We start from the raw sequence: 19,817 nt of genomic DNA on the forward strand, positions 1-19,817 counted from the left end.
AAAGAAAATAGAGATTTGCAAATGATGCTATTTTCTTCTTCTACTCTTATTCAGGATAATCTAATTTCATAACAAATATAATTCTCTCAAGATTTTACTAGGCAAAAAATGAAAAAAGTTTTTTATTTACCTGCAATATACATAAATCGCTCGATAGATTAATGTGGAGAAAAAATAAAAATTTTGAAGCAATTGTACGCATCTTTACGTGCTGATTGAGAGGGTCTAGAATTTTCGTCATCTAACTTTAAGCATTGATACATGGCGGGAGACAGAATTGTTAGCCGGCAAGAAAATACGGTTGAATTTCGTGCCCTCTTCCCTCACACCCCAGTTCTGGAATATACTTATAACACCCTCGCGCGTACATAGATGTTGGAGGCATCCTCTCTCTCGCCTTTCTAAACGCGACCCCCTTATCCCTTCAAAACAACCCACCTCAAACCCTGTCTTCTCACTCGCTCGCGATTCCCTCCGTTCCGTCCCGCACTCCTCTTGTCCCACTACCCCCGCTGACTTTCTGTCGTCGCTGGCTTTTGTCTCGGAGCGTGCATTGATTTCTGGGGCCAACTTCGCTTCGTTGCCGGCGTCGTTAAATTATAATCGCGAAACACCCGGCTGAAGTTGCAGACAAAGCCACCGAGGACGAGGACCCGGGCTACAGGTTAGGATGGGCGCGCGAGCGGGGGTGGGAAGTCGCTTGGAAATGGAAGAGGACAAGGTGGGTGCCACGACATAGGGAGAGGGTGGATACCTCCGACAACTTTGGGATCCGTCGTCGATTCTCGCGGAAGGACCTCAAAGTGACTCCTCCTCGTAGCTGCAGGCTCCTTTTCATCGTCGACCCTGGTTAGAACTATATATGCACAATGCAAGTCGAAGACGCGGCCTTGCTGATGATAAAAGATATCCGTACAATCTTGTTGACGGATCACCGACAATCTGCAGTCGTTTATGTTCGCTCTATGTATTAAATTTCAGTAAAAACTTGAAGAGTTGAAAAAAAAATTCAAATCTAATACTATTGCATTCAAGTAATCTGAATGATTTGTAGAATCCACAGAATGTTCAACAAAGAACGTAAAACTATCTTTATTTTTGCTTTTTTTTAATTTTAATTCGAAAGAAAAGTTAGTTGAGACTAAGATTAATTAAAATTATTGTTAATTGACGCATTAATGAAATTTGGCTTGGCTCTTTGAAAATGCAAATATATGTAAGCAGATTCATCACGTCAGACTTGTATATACAAAGATGATATTGATTATTTCGATGCCTGTTGATTTTTTTTTTCGGAAAAAAAATTCTACAGGCTCGGTACACATCGTTGATCTTTTCCCCAGGCATCGCGGTTCCTATTATTGCGCGAATCGAGCGCGATGGCGAAACCGAGCAAAGTTTGCGGCGTGCTGAAACTCACGTACGAATATTACGTAACTTCGGGGCGACTAGTTCCGACGACAATTACGGCAAAATTGTAATTTACGTACGGACAGCACTCGTGCTCTATGGAGGAAAAAGACGCGTGCCGGACTCGCGACCTCCCCCCCAACGGAGAATCGCACCCTCGTTCCCCGATGTGACGTTATGGAATTCCGTTGCCGGCAAATTTCTCTGAAATCCTCTAGGACCGTTAACAGGAAGAAAAGACACGAGACCTTTCGCGAGAGTATCGCGCTTCCGGTGTTCCAAGGCGTTTCGTGAAACATATCGTTACACATCGGAGGTGGAAACGACGAGGGTTCGGGCCCTGCTTCTTGAAACTGCCGGCGCCCCAGAGCAAGATGCCTTAAATAAATGAAACTTCTAGTGCGTCGCGCAAGAACAGGCGGCACCGGCATATAAATTCTCTCGCTCTGTAATTTCAAACTCAAACAGCAGCGCGGGGTCGACTCACCCCATTTGCGTTTCACCGTCTCGCTCGCGCCTCCGCGTCCGCGTATTTTGCCGGTTACGGGTGGTTAGGACGTCGGAGGATGTCGGGAAAGGGGTGTCGAAGGATGGCTGAGATTTCACCGCGTTTGTATGTGTGGGTGTACGCGCGCGCGTATACGGTTCGTCCTTGATGACAGAAAGAGAGAGAGGAGAGAGAGAGAGAGAGAGCGGCGACGATAATAGTCCCGAGAAAAGACTGCGACGTGCATCGACTGCCGATTGCGGATTCCCGAGAGATACGGGCGATTCTTGATTTGACACTTTTACGTATCTCGCGACGGTTGAGCCATCTGACCGATCAATTATCATCCGAGAGAAACGATAAACTCGAGTGAATAGGAAATCGCTAAATTCCGTGGAATCGGGGACTATTTCGAACGGGACCGAGAATATCTGGAGAACATCCTGAAAGGCGTTCTCTAAAGACACGGCTAAAACGGTGACGGACGTGTCCGCTCGCTAAAATTTTCGCACCCTCTTCGAAATTCAACGAACCCTAGTCCGAGATTTTCGCGGGGAAGAAGAGAAGACCGGTGAGATAGACGCAAAAAGAGAAAGAGAGAGAGAAAAAGAGAGAGAGAGAGATAGTCACCGCACGCTCTTTCCGCAACGACATAAATTTGTGAAGGCCTCCGGTTTGGACTTGCGAGAAAGCATCACCGCCCGCTCGCTCGCTGTTCCTTGCAGTAATTTCGAGCAGCCCCGCCTAATCTCGTCCTAAAATCTAATTCCGCCAACAATTTCTAAGCCGGTCCATTAAAATTCTAAGCACAGTGCCGTAGGAGGCGGTCGGGCGCTCTCTCACGCGCGGGGCAGAAGAAGAGAGAAGGGGGTGGCGAAGGGGGGCGGACGACGAGGAGGAAGTAAACTCGGGGGTAGAGTGGTACCGCCGTACGGAACGATGGACCGGGGGGAAGGAGACGGCGGAGGGAGATGGTTGCGCGCCCGGGGTGGTTGCCGGGAGGGTGGCTGGGGTGGCTGAAACAATAAGAACGTTGCGGAGGCAGCAGCCCCAAACCTTCCACAACCCCCGCCATGCTGTAAGAACGCCGTAAAAGCTCGCCTCCGCGCGCTTTCATTGGCTGAGCCGGCGGCCAACGAGCGAGATATCGCGCAAATAGCGACGTCGAGCGCGACGAGTCGGAGAGAGAAAGAGAGCGGCCGCGGCGAAAGAGGGAGATTCGGGCGAGGAGAGAAAGAGAGAATGCGCTCTCTCCGTGGAACGGCATATAAGCATTCACGGTGCAGCCGCAGTAAAGGACGCTTTTCATTGAGCCGTCTTATTGTGTCGGTCGCGCTGAACTTCCCAACAACGTTAGCGCGACTGTTTGCCCGGCTACGCCCGCTATTTTCTTTTCCTTACGCATCTTCTTTTTACTTCCGCCAATGTAATCGATTACTCTGTTAACGGTCAAGGTGCTGCCGGCAGAGATAAGACTCCTCATAAGACTCTCCAACGTATATCTTAACATTGTACCAACAGAAACGGTTTCCTTATAATCGCTTGTAATTTTTGAGTCATTTATTAAAAATACTTGTCTATCGTATACACATATTTATATAATTAAATATATAGCAATACTATAAAACAAACAAATTTCTTTTTTTTACTGATCAAAAATAAAATCTCTTTTTAGGTATAAACTGCGAAAACTATCTTTTTAAATAAGGAGCGATAAAACTCAATCGAGAAGATAAAAATTTCATTTCCATGAACGATAAAGATGATATAAAGATTCTGCAACTTTTTATTTGAGTGTCATTCAATTTCTTTTTATCAATATTTTCTTCACTGTTAAGTAATGACTATATATATATATATATATACTCTGATATACACTTCTCTTAGTAAATACCTTTGGTAAATTAATTTCGTTCGATCGTGGAAATTGAGCGAGGCAAAATTTTTCCTTGATAATGTTGATGGTCTTGGCTGTCCGGGCGATTGTATCTCGAGCGTCGGAAAGGATAGCGCCGTGATAAGGAGGGACGGAGAATGGAAGAGAGAACGAAGAGAAACCTCCTTTGCGAACCTATGGGGCAAATGCAGGTTTCAGGTTGCTTCACGTGCACAATTACCGGGCACAGGATGGGCGCGGGCGGGAATGAAATTTCGTCTTGTGCAGCAGGAGCAAGCAAAGTGTGTGCGCACCCTCTCTGTTCTGCACGGCCTGGGGAATTGAGTTTCGCCACGAGAGAGCGAGAGAGGGCCCGGCGAGAGAGGAGACTTGGTGAGATGCTGGAGAAAGCGACGGAGACAGGGAGAGAGGGAGAGAGAAAGAGAGAGAAAGAGAGAGAGAGAGAGAGAGAGAGAGTGGCAGGGATGGAAAGGAGATCTCCGCCGGCTGTATGGGCTGGTGTAACACTGTTATTGCCAATAATGGCACGACTATGCGCGTGCATGTCTCGCGAGCTGATCGAGAAATTGATTTACGAAAAGAAACGCCCGTCATCGGCCATCGGCTGCTGTCGAGCATAGTCAATTAGTTGGTCGATTAATATCGTCACGTGACGCTCTGAAATTTCATGAAGCATCTGTTGTTACAAATCGCGAGTTCAAACTCACTTTAATACATTCAATGTTCTTTGCAAATATTGAATATATATATATATATATATATATATATATATATATATATATATGTAAAAATATATTAATGAAAAAAGTCTAATATTTTGTCTAATGTTATAAATGTATAATAGTATAAATGTTTACAAGTAGTTAATATAAATTCAGTTATATTAGATTATGCATATAGATTGTATATATATATATATATATATATATATATATTGTGTATATATATATATATATATATATATATATATATATATATATACAATTTATATGCATAATCTAAGTTTTTTTATGATTGCAGAACCTAATGTAATCGAATTTATATTGGTCTTTTAATTGTTAAATTAAATATATCTTTTTCAACAAAAATTTATCACGATGTTGTTGAATACATTATTTAAAAATATGCAGGCTTATATATTAACTACTTATAAACATTTATACTATTATACATTTATAACATTAGATAAATATTAAACTTTTTTCATTATCTTTATGCTGCAGAAATTTGATCAAAATTGCGCAAAAAATGCGCGCTTTAGTCTCTGCTTTTTTATCTTTTACTTACAACTTTGTCAAATTTACATGAAAGTTTCAAGTGGTGATTAAGACAAATACTAAATAAGGCAGCTACTTAAATAATACGTGGGTCAGACATATCGTTTCTTACAATATTAAAAGTTGTTCCAAAGATGAGTCTCTCTCTCTCTCTCTTTCTCTCTCTCTCTCTCTCTCTCTCTCTCTCTCTCTCTCTCTCTCTAATGCCTGTTTGTCGTGACGCCGATTGCTTATTTTTGCGCCATGTCGTCACTATTCAAGGATTTTGCTATTCGCATAGACAGCCGGTCGTTTGCTCGAAGTTCGACGACGCGTAATCCGCGACTCGAAGTAAATCGAATAAAGTCTCGAATTAAATACAGCCTTCTCTGTATTCCGGGCACGACGAAAGGGGACGCAAGAAGACGAGAAGAGAGAGAGACAAGGGGTTGGGTGGCGGGGCAGGAGGAGAAGGTAGAGAAAGAGGAGGAGGAGGAGGAGTGGAAGAAGAGGACGAGCTGACTCGGGGTGAGACGAGGCGAAGCAAGGTTCCTTGTATTTAATTACCAACTCTAAGTCTCCAGCCGGGAATGAGGCAGCTCCCACCCGGGCGTACCTCTTCTTCGCCATCCATAGACCTCCCCTTGCCGTCCCCTCTCACCCCCTCGAACCACCCTCGCGAGCTTTTGTCTTAAACGACGCGGAGAATGCATTGGCTGTAGCATCGCCGTTCTTCACAAGGGGAAGATGAAAAAATAAATCATCCTAGAACTCTCGCTTCACCTTCCCAAGCGATGATTATTTTGCATCATTTATCATTTATTATTGTTCAAATCATTGAGAATATTTTGACTGAAGAAAAATTTGTTCTCCAAATATCTTATTTGTAAAATATTTGCGAATTATGCATCGTATCTTCAAGTTAATATTTAAAAAATAACTTGCTTTGGTTGACGAGATTATTAATAGAAAAACACAGTAGAAGAGATAATTAATTCTCTACGAACCCGTATTTTACTTTAGTGTCTTATGGTAATTAAGTCTGATGATGCGCGCGCTCAAAAGTTAATGAAGCACATCGAGACGGTTTTATCCGTCCTCGTGTTTAATAGAATATCTAAAGAAAATGGTGACTAAGAAAATTAACGTTATTTTTTTATCGTTTCCAGTTGATAATAAGCAAAATACAAAATTGTAATTTTAACTTTTGCAATTAAATCAATAATAATAATAAAGCCATAGTTTAATAATATGGATGCATCAATGTGCAACATTGATTATTATTATGGTTTACGGTATTCCAAACATTAACTCAAGAATTTCAATGGAAATTCTGATAATCTTCGCTTCGGTTTCTCAAGAATCTGCTATAAAGTTTATAAAATCTTTCGCAACAATTTATAAAAATAAAAATGGAAATGGAAATAAAAATGTTTCATTTCTGGACAGCCTGCGACGTCGATCCAGCTTGAAAATTAGGCGGCACGTCTAGTGACATCAAAGAGCTCCCGGAGGCAGCAAAGAAGGCTTCCTGCCCCTTTTCATCCCTTAAATCCCACCCGAGCGGTATTTGCTGGGGCAACGCTGCCTCTCGCTTTCCATCATTAGAGGAAACGAGAGCGAGAGAGAAACACGTGGGGGGCGCGAAAGTGAGACGATGCCGAGCTACCCTCAAACCGCCCTCTTTTCCCCGCATCCCTTTCCTTCTTCCTCCTCTTCCTCCGTACCCTTCTCTATCCATCGTTCTCCGGGTGTGCTGGGTTCGCGCAAATATCGCCTTTCATATTCCTTCGAAGGAGCAGAAAATCGTTACGGTGCCTTTTGCGCGCGCGCTACGGGGGAAATACCTAACCGCTGTCGTCGTTCCTTTTCCCGCGCACCCTGCCTCGCATTAGCCCGTCTCGCCGCGCGCGGACCTCCGTTGGGGTGGGGGTGTAAGTAAGTAAAATCTCTCCCTTCCCGCCTTTCGTGCCGCCCGTTACCGCCGCTGCCACCGCCGCCGCTCGTTCGCTCTCGTCGTCCCCGTCTTTTGCGTCTATTTCTGCCCTCTCTATCCATCTTGGTCTTTCTCTATTTCTCTTTCCGTCTCCGGCGAAGCTGCGCGAGCCTTCCGCTTTCTCTTTTCGACTTACGCCTCTCCTTCGTCGGATTCGCTCGCTCTTGCTCGCTCCCTCCGCACCCCACCCGAATCACCACCGCCGCCAACCGATCCCCCTCTCTCCCCGGAAAGCCTCAACGGGGTTGCAGAACCGCCAGAGCCCGCTATTAACCCAACCCCTTCCTTCTCGTCGCTCTTTCTCGTTCCGGCGACCTCCCGTTTGGGTTCTCGCTCTCACTTCGGGAACGATCGCCTCCCTCCCCCTTTTTCCCCCTTTCTGATCCCCGCGGTACCTAAGCGCGAACAAAGATGGCGGAAAACTAAACAACTAAGCGAGGGCGCAAGGAACTCTCGCTCGCCCTTTTATCGCGACGAAATTGACCCCCGTGCACATCGAAGAGGGGTGCCCGACCCTTTCTGTCGAGCTTCTACACGCCGGTATCCTCCGAGAGGGTGGGCGGGAGCCGAGAACGAGGGATAGCAGGCGGTAGTTGCGGTTTCTGTGGTACGCGGTCATGGGTGGATATGTATTTTTTTTTTTCTTTTTCTTTTTTGATTGTCAGATTATTTCTTGCGGTACCGACGGCTTTGCAAAATTTTAATATTTTTATGAGCAAAAATGTTCTAAAAATAAAAATTGAAATAAAAATAATAAAATTGAAACGAAATATTTAATATTCCAAGCTATATTAATGCTACATTTTATAATAATAGTAATATAAACGCTCAGAATAAAAATTCTATATTACTTTTATTAGAAAATTAATTTCTTAAGTATATGTAAAACTAAAGAAAAAATTATATTCTGATACATTAATGATTTAATAAGTTTGGAAACCCTGATATTAACGAAACTCAATGAAAATCTTTAAAATCTACAAGATATAAGATCATTGACAGTCAAAGCAGGACAGTTAGAATAATATAAAGTTTGATAGTACTTTTTATATTCATGTACAAGTTGCCGAGTTATTCCATCACACAAAAGTGATTCAATCGCAAGTCTAGCCGTGGTCCGGCCGGTGCCTCAAACCTCAACGGTCTCGTCAAGAAGGGCCTGCGCTCGACTGTCCTGAATAAATGATGCTTAATCTTCATATCAGAAAACCGGGCGAAGCAGCCGCGCTTGTGAGACGGCAAGGAAACATCGGCGAGAAGGGCAGGAGGGTGATGGTGGGTCCCGTACACACACGTAAACGAGAGGGTGGTGAAGGAGGGGGAGAGGGGGGAGGGAGTAGAGGATAGACTGGTGCAGTGGAAGCGAGGTTAGGGGCGCCCAGGAAATTTCTAGAAACTTCAGGTTTAGCAATTAACGTCAGAAATTAACGACGCCCGCCTGCCTCGAGCGCAAAGCGCCGGAGAAATTAGTCTCGGAAATTCTCGTAAAATTTCTCGCTCGCTCGCGAGAACGCCAACAGCCCCCGCGCCGGTTTTCTCCCGCTCCCTCTCTCACCCCTTATCCCCGCATCCGACATCCCGCTACACCCCCTGCCGAAACGCCCACGTTTCGCTGTAGCTGAAGGTAACACGGTGTCGGCAGTCGAGACGAGCGGTAACTTTCCGGAAATTTTCATTAAGCCTGACAGTAATGACGTCATCAGTCAGTCGGGGGCGACCTCATTTGGAATCGTTCGCATTCGAATGTAGCTTTCGACTTCAAGCACAATGTCCGCAAATCATTCGCAATTGTAGTAGCCACTCGAACGAAACCGCTCGGGATTTCTGGCAGATCCGGGAAATGCACCGGCAAACTTTTCATTCCTGCGAGATATACCGTCAATTTAATTTAAAATGAAATATCAAATTATTAGTTGCAATGTCTTACGATCATTTTCGAGTGAAGTCAAAGAATAAAGGTAATTTTTAAAATTGTCTCTTTAAAATATATATAATTTCTAATAAGAGAAATATTCCTAAGAAAATTGTGGAGAGAAACAGTGATACAACGTACATATTCATGCTAAAGGAACAAGACGATAATATTAAACGAGATTCTCTGGTAGTCGGACGAAACGCGAGGAGGAGGGAAAGCTTCCGCTGCACATCTCCGGATCACGCGGTCAGATTAGCAACGGCGATTCCGATAACCCGTCCGGTGCGGCGCGGTGCGGCGCGGTGCGGCGCGGCGCGGCACGGCGCGATTGCCGCCATAATCCTAAGAAAACAGAGACGACGGAGGACACTCGTGTCCGGCGAAGGATGGCCAGATAGGGCGATCCAAGAGGTGCACCTGCCCGCGGACGGGGATCGATCGGGCCTGGACCAGCCCGTGTGGATGAGGTCCTTTTCGACGACGCGCGTTTCGGACTTATCGGTCCAGGCAGCGAACGACATATCCGTTTTCCCAAGTAATCTCGCGGCGCTTCGGGCGATTCTCAAACAATTCTATACATCTCAGAGTGTCGGAAGTGGCTGGAATCGGGCATGGGGGGAAGGGGCACTTTCCGCAGGGGATGATGTGGCGCTATAGAGAAAGAGAAAGCGGGAGAGGATGATAAAGGCGCACGGAGATAGAGCGAGAGAGACAGTTGAAAATGGAGAAACGCTGTAAGAGAGCCCGATAGAACAAGACGGAATAAGAGACGTGGCAGGAGAAGGAGAGGCGTATAGAAGGCGACGGTACGTGAAACATACAATACACCTTCGCGGTGGGTGGCTTATCTAAGAGTCCGTGGCGTAGCCCCGGGGGTGCAGTAATAACCGGGAGGGCGGGCTGATACCGGGCTAAGAAATGATAACGGCACTCGCAAGCCAGCCACCATTTTCGAGTTATATTGCCTCGAAAGCCAAAAGCGTGGGTAGGAAAGGGGCAAAAGGGAGGAATGGGAGAGGGTGAACTGCCTCAGTTACCCAGGCTAACACACAACCTACGAGCGAGCCGCACCTCTCGCGCTTCTCGCCACCATCTTTCTCATACCTATATCCACCGTTAGTCGTTGCTGGAAATCGGGCGCTATCTGAGGGCCCACCTACTCGCCAGATATACGCGCGCAACGCTCGTTTCGAATGCCTAGAGAAACGTTTCGCCTTCGAGTACCAACGACCTTCGCCGTTTCGATTCGCCCCGCGGGAATAATCGAGGGGGGGGGGAGGGGGGAGACACATCGGTTCCGATGCGACAACGATATTCGATTCCTTCGTGCCAGCCATGAATTTTCGGGTGGTTGCATCTTCGATGTTGCCCCGGAGTATTGCGAGAACGCCGGGCTTGGTAATGGCGCGTGATATGTCACGTTGCTTTTTCCAGCTCAGGAGAGACTCCGTTCGTGGATCGGAATAGGTACAGCGAAACGCGGTTTGCCAACGCTGCGATAATTTAATCGATAGCTTCGTGCCGTCTTCCGATACTGTTTGAAAAGTGTAGAAATAATTACATTACGATAAATCGCGAATTTCGAAAACGTCATGCAAAATATATAAATTGTACGTTTTATTTTTGAAATATTTTCCTTCGAAAAAAATAGTAGAATATTATGTAAGCAATTTTCCCGAATCTTCCCGAAATGAATGTCATTTTTTACGACAGATTACGCAGCGCCAAATTATTTCCTTTATATTTAGCAAGTACTTATTTTCTAAATTGTATACAATCATGTCAGTTCAAAGATCCACCTGCGGGCGAATCAGGAGAGACAAAGCCACAACGTGACCAATCTCGCCCGTGTTGAACTGCGGCTTGAACGGATGTTTTGCATTTTGCCCCCGACGGCTAATTTATGTGAGAGAAATGCCACCCTTGTTTCACACCCTCTTGGCCGGTTGGTCAAGCGTTTTATTTTCAGTTAGACCACAGAAAAGACTCTCAAATCCTGTTGCTACTTGATCCGGCAACTTTTACGATTTTTCGTCACAGGTGGAAATTTTATTAATTTAGAGAATTTTATGTAACATTTATTAATAAAAATTTATCATAATTTTGGTTTCTAAAAATACAATGTTGAGAGAATCTTTGTAATGAAGATTTCTCATTGTTTCTCATAATTTATGGAATTATGCAGATTATGAAAAGCTTAAATATTTTTTAAGTAAATATCAGTTTTAAAATTAGCTTTATAATTAACAGCCGAGACTTTCATTTGCTTTAATGAAAAGGGTATTATTGTTTAAAAGATTGAATGAAAGTTCATTAAAATTTAAAATGAATTTACTAGATAATTCCACATGACAGACAGTACATATTGAATTTTGACGATTTTTGCTTCGAGGATTCTCGCGCGCGAGATGCTATCAATTAAATAAAATTAGAAATTATATTAAATCATAAAACGATTTTATAGAAAAGAAGTTTTTATATAATTTTATATAATAGAAAGCATAATAGAAAGATTAAAAAGATTGCAGGACGAGTAATTCGAAGAGCGGTCAAGTTCGTGTGGAGTTAAAATTAATATGAGATTCACTGGCGCGGAGTGCTAGATGTGTGTGTATGAGAAACAGAAAGAGAGAGAGAAAGAGAGAGAGAGAGAGAGAGAGAGAGAGAGGGTGTAGGAAGGAGGATATATTTAGCACAAAAAGCCTCTAATTTCCAACGAGGGTGTAAAAACGGGGTTGGCACCCGTGTAGGTATACGCGGGCCGCTTGTTGGGTCTATAAAACGCCGCTTAGCTTTTTTACCTCCTACCGCCGAGCCCCCGAAGGACTGGTTTTAACCCCGTTAAGCTGTTTCCCGTCTTTTCCTGCATTCCTTTTTTCCACGACCGGTAAATTGAGCGCGCGGCCGCGCGCTCTTCCTCCTCTCTTTTCGCTTCCCTTCTGCGGTGCCGCTACTCTCTCGACTTTTTTCTCGCTTTTTACACTCCTCGTTTACCCTTGCCTCCTACTTTGGCACGAGAAATCTCGCCAAACGGCTGCTGCGACCCAGATTCCGCATTTACACACTCGGGCCCTTTGAAATTATTCTTCTTTATTTCATAAGAGACAAGCTATCGTTTTTAATTAATATATAAAGTATCAAATAAGATTAAATTATATTATATTAAAATTATTATATTAATATGATAAATTATAAAAAATTTAAGGATAAACTGTTTGAAAGATTGAACTAGTCTTATAGTGTTAAAACGTTTTTTAAATATATTGAAGAATTAATTAATAAAAAATAAAATAATTTTTAATAAGCAACATTATCTATATTAAAGTTTTTTAAATATTAATTTTATTTGTAGATAGATTTTTATTTAGAAATTAAATTATCACAGTCGCTAATAAGTATCTCCTGGTTGTTTTTTTCAAAGAAAAAATTTATTCTCCATTTAGTATTAAGGCAAGCTTTCTTCGTGTTCTTCAACTTTGGCTTCTTTCGACCGGCGCGAGCGGATAGGAAGTACGAGATTAATAGACGAACAAATTAGCGCAAAGTTTGGCTGGGGTCCCCGCGTGCACCCGTGGCACTAATCCCTTGCATTAAAAGTTAACGTCGGGCTGGTACAGCCCGTGTGTCCTCCTGGCATTAGATTTCTGAGTTTCACCGGCCGAGTTAGGGCAACACCAGATCTGCGTTTCAACTGGAAACTACGTTAGGGACAGATTCGAACCGATCCCACGCCAAGCGCGCGCATGCATGTGCAACCTAGCCGGACGTATATGTGCGTGTGTATTTTATACATATATGTGGACATCGTCGAGTGTATGGATCGTTCGAGAAAACCAATTCGCGCCTCTCAAAAATGACGTTTCGCGCAGTCAAACGAAACTACTACTTGACCCACACGTCGCGTCAGTTCAGTTCGCGAAAGTAAAATATTTGCCGGATGATCCTGATATGTTTGTGTTTGACGGCGTGTAAACGTTCGTATACTCGTTTTTTTTTTTTTTTTTTTTTTTTTTTTTGACATCGTCAAATTAAACTTTTCCAATTAAAAGATACACATCGATTAATTTGAGCACCCTGTTATTTCACCTCTTGCCAAACAAAAATATTGTGTTTGTTATGTACATGATTATTTTAGATATTATTAAAAAGTAAATTTTTATATATTGTTTATTTTATGTAAAAATATTATTTAAAGTACTAAACAAGTAAAGAGTGTTTAATTTGATAAATGCAATTTTTTCTTGTTTCCGCGTGCAAGTATTATTTTGACGCTTTATCTAAGACGCCGTTCGCCATTGTAACCGACTATCCCGTTCGAGGTAGGTGTGAGTAAGAAACTACCCTCAACATTAATCAACCGTCATCTTTGCCGGAAACCAACCAACCCTTCCCTATCGTCTCGGCCCCTCGTGTTTTTCTTCCTCACCTCTCCTTCTCTTAATAATATTCTACTCTTCATTACATCTCTAAAGAAAGATACAGAATTTTCACGAAAATAATATTTTTTAAATATTATATCTTAAAGAATAATTAATTCTATGCATTTTTTTACGTAAAAACATATTTTTAAGAAAATAAATTTAATATATAACTCGTTTCTCTCCGTCTCTCTCTCTCTCTCTCTCTCTCTCTCTCTCTCTCTCTCTCTCTGTTATCATTCAACAGGAAAGACCTCGACATTTTTGTTAAAATTTATACATGAAAAATTTAAAAGCAACATTCTGAAACATTATATATATATATATATAATTTATATATTTCTTTATTTTTCATAAAAATTTGATCAATATACATGAAACGGAATTCAAGGTTAATGTAAAATATTAACTTGGAAATCAGAATGCAATAAGAAGCATTAAGAATCTATGAGACAATCTTCCACTTTTCTTCGGAAAAGCGTGGATTGTTCCCTAAGACGACACCAAGGATCAATCGGATGGGCAGACGGGTGGAAGTAAGGATGCCTTGAATAATGACTCGGTTGGCATGTGAGGGGATGGGGTTTGCCAGTCGGGTGCGCCATCTTGCCTCGGCTCTCTACTTATAATTATTGATGTGGCCCGAACTTTATATAAACTCGAAACTCGTCTCCCTCGCACCGTCGGTTCGCCACCACCACCGCCACCTTCACTACCACCGCTATTACTACTACTACTACTACTACTACTACTACTACTACTACTACTACTACTAATACTACTACCACTACTACTACTACGACTACTAACACTGCTACACCACACGAAGAGAGCGGCACCAGCATCAGCAACCTGGAACCATCTCCACACGGCGGGAGAACCAACCCCCTGAGCCCCGGCCATCCCCTTCCTCCCCGTTCCCCTCCCCTCTTCGCTCTCCAACCAGGCGGCAGGAGGAAATTGTTGGAGTTTTCAAAGTCTGACGTGCAGGATATTATGAACGAGGGTATGGCGTCGTCGAGGAGGTGGAGAAGGTGGTGGAGTGGTAACCGGGGGTGCCTCCAGAGGGCTGGCGGAGGCCGGGGGACGACGGAAGACCGGCGGATAGGCGAAGGGGTGACGGTGGTGCGGCAGTACCCAGGCAAAACTACCCGCCTCGGCTCACTCTTCTGCCTCCAGAACCACCCACCAACCCATTCGTCTAGCTTAAACTATATTCCGACCTAACCTTCGCGCGTAGGTACCTTCCTTCTCCGCCAACCCTACCTACCATCTGACAGCCGGGCGATACTTGCTCGAAGGCGATGCGCCGCCGATGCTTCTCGCACTCTTGTCGCTTTCCTCCGCTTCCTCCTCCCTCTTCTTCTTCGTCCTCTTCTGTCGCGCTTTCCGCCTTCCTATCCTTTATTTTTACGCTCAGCTCATCCTGACGTCATTATGCGAGCGCATGCTAAAATCGGAACAACGCCAGGATGATATACCAGCGGAAGTGGAAAGGTTACGATTCGTGTTGACGTATATTTTGTATTCATTGTTCGTGTGTTATTTTAGATTAAATGTCTGTTTTCCCGCGTCAAGGATGTACCAGCATCGTCACCTCGCGCTATATTCCCTTATGAATTTGTTCTTTCACGCCTCAATGCCACTCTTCTTGCTTCAGGGCTTTAAAGTTAGAAATATCAATTTATGTAAGTAAAAAAACGAAGGTAATTAAAAAGAAACATGTATGCTTATGTTACTTTGAATAGAAATTAGTTTACTTTATGTTTAGCTAAAAGGCGAAACGATTATTCTTATGAAACTTAAGATTTGAGAATAGATTTGAAGAATAAATTTTCAAAACGTTACAACTAGAAATTTAAAGAATATTGCCTTTAATATTATATTAAATTAACATTGAATAATAATATTGAACTATAACTTTCTTGTTATATATTTATTAATAAGACAATAGGATATGTCGGTTTTTTTACGTTTGTTTAATTAATCTTTTACAAATTTAATGTATAAATAAATTAGGGCAATACATGAGAAGAAAAATTTTATTTTTGAGAGAGAGAGAGAGAGAGAAAAAGATTGTAATAGTTTAAATTTTTTTAGTTGTAGTAGTAAAATAGTTCATATATAAATGAATTCCAGCATTGCATTAATTAATTCTTTTTACAGTATTGTGCATACATTGATTTTTCTTTATGTAAAATGTCATAAAAAGAAAAACTGTTGCATGTTTCGCTTTTTTTGATAATGTCATATATCGCTTTTCTTTTTGCATTTGATTATTATCTATTGCTGAAAACAAATTAATATTAATATTAATACTAGCAATATGCAAAAAATATTAATGGTATATTATTTATATGTGTAAATATAATTATGATGCGTATTTTGATTCTTTTACTAAACTGGTAAACGTTACATCTATTGCATGGTTTTCTGAGATAATTGTTTTACTAATTGTAACATAATAATAAATTTTATTACATTGATAACGGATAAATGAGTAATTAATATATAATAAAAGTTATAATATTATATATATAGTAAATAGAAGAGAAAATATATTTTTTTCAAGTATATAGTCTTTTTTTAAAAAATATTTATAGATTATCAAAATTATGAGATAACAAAATATGCCCACGGATAGACAGGAATGTAGATAGAATTTCAAGAGTCAAATATTTTACATCTCCAACAGCTTTATTGCTTACCACTGTAAGATGTTTTTTGGTTAATTTTTTTTCGTTACTGTTTTATATTTGTACCCATTATAAAAAAATTGTTTTTTTTTAAGTAAGCCGATCAGAGAGTGTGTAAAAATGATCGGGTTTTTTCTTTTTACAATATTTCTCTCTGGCATTATCGGTTCAAACTAATATATTTTGAATAGAGAATTGACTGAAACAGTCATAACTTTTATTTTTTCACATCTTTCGAGTTTTACAGTAACGTATAATCCGTCATGGTTGCGGAAACTTTTCGAATAGACGATTTGTCGCATTTCGCGTGACAACTGACGTATCGCACTGATGGTAAGGAATATAGCCGAAGCACGTGTACAAGTATATTGTAGAGGGAGAGGGTGGAGGTAGGCGAGTGCATAGTATATCTATACAGTGTCTACAGGGGGTAGAAGTATAAGCTTTCCTCTCGCGCGCAAATGAGGTAATATATATACAAAAGCTAATACGACCGAAAGTTGCCAACTTGGATGAGTCTCTCCTCCAACTCCCTCTACCCTCTGTCTCTCTCTCTCTCTCTCCTTTCCCGGACTACCTCCTCTAAATATTTTAAAGGATCATGACACTCCGGTCTATGAGTTGCCATCCTCAGGGAGAAACGTAAAACTCAAAAAGCCGTCAATGTGAAGAACAAAAATCATCAACTGTGAGTACTTGGAAAGTATAGTTTTCTCTGGAGCCTTTTTATATCGCGCATAAATATAAAAACGGAGGAACGGAAAAAATATGAATTTATCAAAAAAAGTAATAGTATATGTTAGAATGTGATATTATCTACGAAATCAGAATAATCTTATTGCCCTGATATTTTATGCATTACGAAACGCGGTTAATCTCATCTCTTTGACACAAGCAATCTTCAGTAGTACGACCAAAGTAGATTAAAATACGGAGGGTGAAACGTATCTCAAGTTTAAAATTACTGTCAGTGAAAAATCTAGCTTAAAGAAGTAAATTGTGCGGAACGCATTGCGAACCAATTGAAATTACTGCGCTGGAAGATGTGAGAAGACATAGTGGTTAGGTAAGTAAGAGTAACGGGCAGAAATGTTTCGAGGAGAGAAATCCTCGCTTCCAAAATGGCGTCGAATGGGCGCAATAAAACCCAAGGCTGTATTTTATCGGATACGTTAACAGCTTCGTAAATCAGAGCTTGCACCATTTCGGGCTTAATGTGATGTGTATCGTCAGACAATTTAAGATAAAGGCCCGCCATCATGATATCTTGACAACAAAAATTAAGTGTAAAAAAATATTAAAAAATATTTATTATATAATTTCGCGTTATCAACTAACACCATCGATTTACGATGTTATATTTTTAATTAAATTATTAATAATTATATCTTTATAATTATAATTTTTCTTTCTTATATCTTCTCTGCTAAATTTGCATTTTATACACATATAAAAGAAATGATATGTGTAACTTTTTTCCTTTCTAATGATGTAACACAGCTGCAAATGCAAAGCAAGAAGCCATAAGATGGAGAATTATTGACAACTTTTAAAGTAGAAAAAAGAATCAATCGATTTAGTTGATCGTTCGAGTTTCTAACAAGTTTATATAACAAGAAGTCTGTCATCGCTGACAAAGACCACTCTGTTTCTCGAATCTGGTAAGACTTTTAGTCTCCACGAAACTCCAGAATCGTCTCGTCTTGGCAGGCTCTCTCCGACTGCGCTTCTTTCACAATCAGCGAGATTAATGCAGGCAAGTTAGATCAAACAAACGTGGATGCACAGTCGCGCGGCACGAATCGCGATTCGCGCGAGCCAATTGGGAGAAGAGAAAATGGAGAGATGTGGAGCATAATCTAGCCTGTTTGAGGAGAACTGCCAGCGACTGCAAGTTAGAACAAACTCCCGGTATACTCTGGGAACGTCGTAGCCGGTAACCAATTTGCTAACGTCGCGCCCAATCCTTTTACGCCTCCCTCTCGCAGAAATGTATCTTTGAACATGGCGCAATTACATAAAATAATGAGTCTCTAATATGAGCGAATCGTAGGCGCAAACACATTTTTGCACGTAATACGAGATGCTTTCGCAAATAATCCCCCTTGATTTTGCATACTCGATTTGAATAGAGTGGAACACATGAAAATTTCAGATCGAGCGCCGTAACTTTCGGATTATTTATATCGGGTCACTGACCAGCAATGAAATATTCATGCAATGATCCCGCCCTATTGTTTCTGTGCAAGTACCTGTGCGATTTATGCACGCAAGGTTCGCAACGCAATATCTCCGCATTTCACGCATTTCCTTTTGCATTTACTATCTTTTTCCTATGTAATTGCAGAATTTTTTGACTAAATAAAAAGAAGTTTATTATTAGAAAATAATTTGCATTGCTCAGCAAATATATTTCTAATCTATTATTATCTGATATTTGGCGGAATAAAAAGACGTGCCCCTTAAGTAATTTATATTGTAAAACGAGTTTCAGTGTCCTGTACAAGGCGTATTCTACGTCGAGATCGACGATCAATTACTGTTACGACTACTGGCATTTTCCCCTCACTTGCGTATCGCTAGCAATTAGATAAAGCAATATCCTGCGACAGTAAATAGAAATAGAATTACCACAATTAATTCAAACACGCGCGATGAGGGCATTTAGAAGATTCACTTGACGATTTCAAATTTCTCAGAACAATTAAAATTAATTCAAAGCAAACATTTATTTATCAGCGGTGAAAGTGAATTTTCCAGAAAGTTATAATAATATGGAAAATTTGCAATCATGATGAATTCAATCATTATTCTAGATAAAAACATGTTTTATAAAAAGATTTTATTTATTTTCAACAAAAGTATTTTCTTTTTCTTTTTCTTTTTAATTTATTTATGCGAAATAATGTCATTAAATGTAAACAAAATTTTGTAAACGTAATTTTATTTGTAAACTAAAAAATTGCATAATAATATGCAATTATATAGAATAAAAGTTTTCTCGATAGACTTTCTGTTTAATATAAAAATATAGTATTTAATAACATTTTGATTTATATACATATTAATGGCAAAGTATTTTTTCGTTGACGTCGGTGACCAAATCAAGAAGATAGAAGCAACGAAGCTGATGGCTCATGAATATTCATTTCTTGCTGGTTTCTTACAGGTCGACGGGGGTGAGCACAGAGCGGAGCAGCCAGAGCCGTACTTTTAAGCACAAGAGTGGGGGTTCTGGATCAATGCCGAGGCCACGCCTCCTTCGTCTTACATCTTGCACCCCGAGCCACCCCCAAGCACCGTGGGCACCTTCCTTTCCTTTTGCTTTTCCACCCTCTTCCCTATCTTCATATCCCGCGGAAAATCCGCCCAGGGCATGCAGGTATATCAAGGGATTAAAAACTATACGTTGTATGAACACTTTGTACTGATCACATAATCAATAGCGTGAATCAGAAAGATATTAAATAGCTACAGCTCCTGTTAAAGATTTGGAAAAAAAAATCTTGAAAAATATATTAATAAAAATTAAAATTAATATGATGTGCAATGAACGAGCAAATATTGTACATTTATAAAAACATGTTATATATTTATATATGATTTATATATAGTTATATATATTTTATCTCTTATGTATATATGTGTAAAAAATAACATTATTTAGTTATAGGGTACAAATAAAGTTACATAAGCTTAAAAATAAAAATTTATTTCGTAAAAAAAATTAAACCAGAACATC

At 40.9% G+C, this 19,817-nt stretch overlaps 1 long non-coding RNA gene across 1 annotated transcript in view; it reads left to right on the forward strand.

Moving 5' to 3' along the window:
- Positions 1-19,435, forward strand: part of LOC140665660 (uncharacterized) — a 216,204-nt gene extending 196,769 nt beyond the window's left edge. The window contains exon 4 of the long non-coding RNA XR_012046643.1: positions 19,245-19,435. This is a non-coding gene — a long non-coding RNA (uncharacterized lncRNA). The remainder of the gene's footprint in view (positions 1-19,244) is intronic.
- The last annotated feature ends 382 nt before the right edge of the window (positions 19,436-19,817 follow it).

The sequence above is a fragment of the Anoplolepis gracilipes genome, chromosome 5 (genome assembly GCF_047496725.1).
Source record: "Anoplolepis gracilipes chromosome 5, ASM4749672v1, whole genome shotgun sequence".
Classification (NCBI taxonomy): Eukaryota; Metazoa; Arthropoda; class Insecta; order Hymenoptera; family Formicidae; genus Anoplolepis; species Anoplolepis gracilipes.